The sequence below is a fragment of the Chanodichthys erythropterus genome, chromosome 18 (assembly GCF_024489055.1).
Source record: "Chanodichthys erythropterus isolate Z2021 chromosome 18, ASM2448905v1, whole genome shotgun sequence".
Taxonomy (NCBI): Eukaryota; Metazoa; Chordata; class Actinopteri; order Cypriniformes; family Xenocyprididae; genus Chanodichthys; species Chanodichthys erythropterus.
Window position 1 is genome coordinate 17,057,981 of NC_090238.1, and position 4,184 is coordinate 17,062,164.

A 4,184-nucleotide genomic window follows, 5' to 3' on the forward strand; every position below is an offset into this window, starting at 1 on the left:
CATAGAGCGGGCCAATATTGTGACGATTATTTAAAATCAATCGAGAGAAGCAGATATCGTTATCGTGATAAAATACGATTAATCGTGCAGCCCTAATTTAATTTAATTTGACTTGACATTTGATATTCAACAGTATCCTTGACATTTATTCAACAGTGCTTTTGATCTGCCTGCACCGACACTATTCTTTAAAAGGAAAAATTATATACCAATTATCAATGTAAAGCTGCTTTGACACAATCTGCATTGTAAAAAGCGCTATATAAGTAAAGGTGACTTGACTTGACATTCTTCATAGTGAATACTGTGGCATTGTCATCTGACACTGTACCATGGCATATTACTGTAGAAAAGTACTGTAGTACTTTTCTGTTGAGTTTGAATGTTTGTTGAGGGCTCAGATAAGTTATTTTGAGTGATTAGTGTTTGGTATTTATTAAATAATTTAACATTGCAAAGAAGGCTAAAAGAAGTTTAAATTTAGAAGTCATCTTTTTTTTTTTTTTGTCCTGAAGAATCCATGCTAATGTCAAAGCTAACATTGGTTCAGGGTAGTTGTGGTCGCTATGTTGTCCAAGGTCAGTTAGGCCCTGTGGAGCAAGCAGGTTGGGGCCTGAGACCATGAGCAATGAGAAGCATGCATTCAGTGTTGATATAGCCTTGCTTCTGAGTTACTCTCCAGGGCCCAATGACTCTCTCAGGCCTGTCAAAGATCATGCACAGATCAATCTTCTTTTGAAACCAGCTCATCCAGCCAGGTCAGCGAGAGGCCAAGTTGGTAAACTTAATACATGGACAACTGGTGGAATACCCACGCAAAACAATCTCCCCACCAGAAACCAGGGCAGTCTCTTCTCGTACTCATTGTCAGGAGAGAATTTCTCAGAAGTATCTTGATTTCAGCTAGTGAAGGTGATCAGATAGCTTGAGGGGCTTTTAGCATTGTGGTACGTCATATGCGCTGCAGGCCGTCTGCTTCATGCAACCAGTAAATAGATCTTCACCTCTCTTAAGCCCATGGCTTTATAGTTTTATTGGTTGTGTTTGGTATTTATTAGAGAGAGCTTTAAAGGTTTACACCAGCATCAATGAGTAAGCAAAACCATATATATATATATATATATATATATATATATATATATATATATATATATATATATATATATATATATATATATCATAGATTCTCCTAATTTTTTTATTTTTTATGTTTATATATATATATTTTTTTCATAATAATCCTGCCGCTTATATACGTTTGTGATTCTTCGAGTTTTTCCAGTGGTGAAGGGGAAATATATATGAAATATATATGAAATTATGATAGTAATAATAAAATATGAAATATAGATGAAATATTTGATGTAGCAATTATATTGCTGTGAATTTCATGTTTTTCAATATTTGTTTTTGTAATGTTGCTGTTTTCTAAATGTACTTAATTTTAAGTAAATATGTTTTAAAATCATAAGATGTCATTTTCTTTTATTAAGTGTTAGTATCAGCAAACATTAACAGGTACATTAGTGTTAGTATTGTAAAGTATTAACTGTTTAATACATTGCACTTTAAAAAATAATCTGTTGAGGCTCTTGTTGGTGAATAGAATATATTTTTTGGACTATATTTTTTTCTTTGTATCTGTCAAAATAGTACAAGATTATCCTACAATATATGTGACATCAAATAAGGGTTAGCACAAAAGAAATCTAAATGTAATCCAAAAGTAGTCAGATTACGTTACCAAAAATGTGTAATCTAAGAGATTATATTACTGATTACAAATTTTGTCATTACAATGATTACAATTCATAAGTAATCTACCCAGCTCTGATATATATGTATATATATATGTATGTGTGTGTATGTATGTATATATATACATACATATATGTGTATATAAACAACCCATAAAAAGTGTTAAAAACTGAATTAATAAATTAATAATTACATGAATAAATACATGAACTTGGAATAGCTGGAATTAAGTTTTCATTTATTTATTTATAAATTTATTTGAATATTTAGAAATGGAAAAATGCTTTTATTCTCTTTGGATAACTTGTGTGACTTGCCAAATCCTGATTGAAATAAACTAAAACATGTTCTCCACACTTACAATGGCTTTACAGCACTGCCAATAAAATTGAAGTGAAGACAGTTGGTTGTTCATGTCAACAGTTTCAGATTTCCTGCGGCACATGAAAGGCATCGTTTTTCTTTCTCTTCCAAATGTTTGGCCTCATCTGAACTTCTGACTCTGGAGTTAATGAAGACAAAACAAATAGGCACTTTCTAGTTTCCATCATGATGGTGGTTCAACAGGCACTAATACCCGAACACTGTCACATTAAGCTGAATAATGCATTTGCAACAATGCAGCGTCCTCCCTCCCCACCCACTGCCCTTTCCCTTGCCCCTTCTCAAGGATACACTGAGATCCGAGGCCCAGTCAGAGTTTCTATAGATCTACAATTTCAACTGCACCCAGTCAGCATTCACATTAGTGCAAAGACACTCCGTATCTGGCATCTCAAGGCTTGTTTGCTCCTTGAACTTCTTGATTTCCACAATGGCTCTCTCCTTGTTTCTTTCTCTGTAATTATGGCTCTCTGTTTGCTCTACATGGCTTAAGTGGTGTGTTCAGCACGTTCAATGACCCGGCTCTGAGGAGTGACACTGGCTTTGACAAGAACAAGAGATGGTGTACATGTGAAAGAGACATAGAAAGACACTTTGTTTGTGAGACTTCTGACTTCCCTTTCCCCGCAGCAGTCTGTCCTCCTCCATTGATCTTCAAACAGTCACCAAGAGTCGTAAAGTTAAATGGGAGGAAATGGATGACAGATATGGAGATATTGGATGTGTAAATCAAAAGGGACCAGACCCAGACAGACCACAACATCTCCGCCTGTGCCCTAACCCCTCCGCTCTTTGTAGAATCAGATCTGGATGTGGATAAAAGACTTTAGGATGATGCAACATGTCCCATCTGGGTTGTTAAAAGAAGATCTGGATGATGCATAAAAGCTTTAAAGGCTTTCCAGTCTTCACTGCCTAAAAGCGGACATGTTCAGAGTGGGTATCTGACCCTGGGTGTGTAACTATGGCCCTCTTTACACCTGCTAAATGTGCATCTCAAATGTGTCTCCATCACATGTGATCTCATTTTGTCCAGGGGAAAGTCTCATCTTTTTTTATGCCAGTGACAACAACAAATTCTCAATCTACGGCATCTTGAGTGGATAATGAATCTTATTATGTATTAAAGGTGCCCTAGAATTAAAAATTTAATTTATCTTGGCATTTTTAAATAACAAGAGTTCAGTACATGGAAATGAGATACAGTGAGTCTCAAACTCCATTGTTTCCTCCTTCTTTTATAAATCTCATTTGTTTAAAAGACCTCCGAAGAACAGGCGAATCTCAACATAACACTGACTGTTACGTAACAGTCGGGCTCATTAATATGTACACCCCCAATATTTGCATATGCCAGCCCATGTTCAAGGCATTACACAAGGGCAGCCAGTATTAATGTCTGGAGCAGCACAACTGAATCATCAGACTAGGTAAGCAAGCAAGGACAATAGCAAAAAATGGCAGATGGAGCAATAATAACTGACATGATTCATGATATCATGCTATTTTTAGTGATATTTGTGAATTGTCTTTCTAAATGTTTCGTTATCATGTTGCTAATGTACCGGTAAATGTGGTTAAAGTTACCATTGTTTATTACTGTATTCACAGAGACAAGAGGGCCGTCGCTATTTTCATTTTTAAACACTTAAAACACAGTCTGTATAATTCATAAACACAACTTCATTCTTTATAAATCTCTCCAACAGTGTGTAATGTTAGCTTTAGCCACAGAGCATAGCCTCAAACTCATTCAGAATCAAATGTTAACATCCAAATAAATACCATACTTATGCGATTAGACATGCTGCATAACAAACACTTTGTAAAGATCCATTTTGAGGGTTATATTAGCTGTGTGAACTTTGTTTATGCTGTTTAAGGCAGTCGAGAGCTCGGGGACGGGGAGCACGAGAATTTAAAGGGGCCGCAGCCTAAATCGGCGCATATTTAATGATGCCCCAAAACAGGCAGTTAAAAAAATGAATTAAAAAAAATCTATGGGGTATTTTGAGCTGAAAATTCACAGACACATTCAGGGG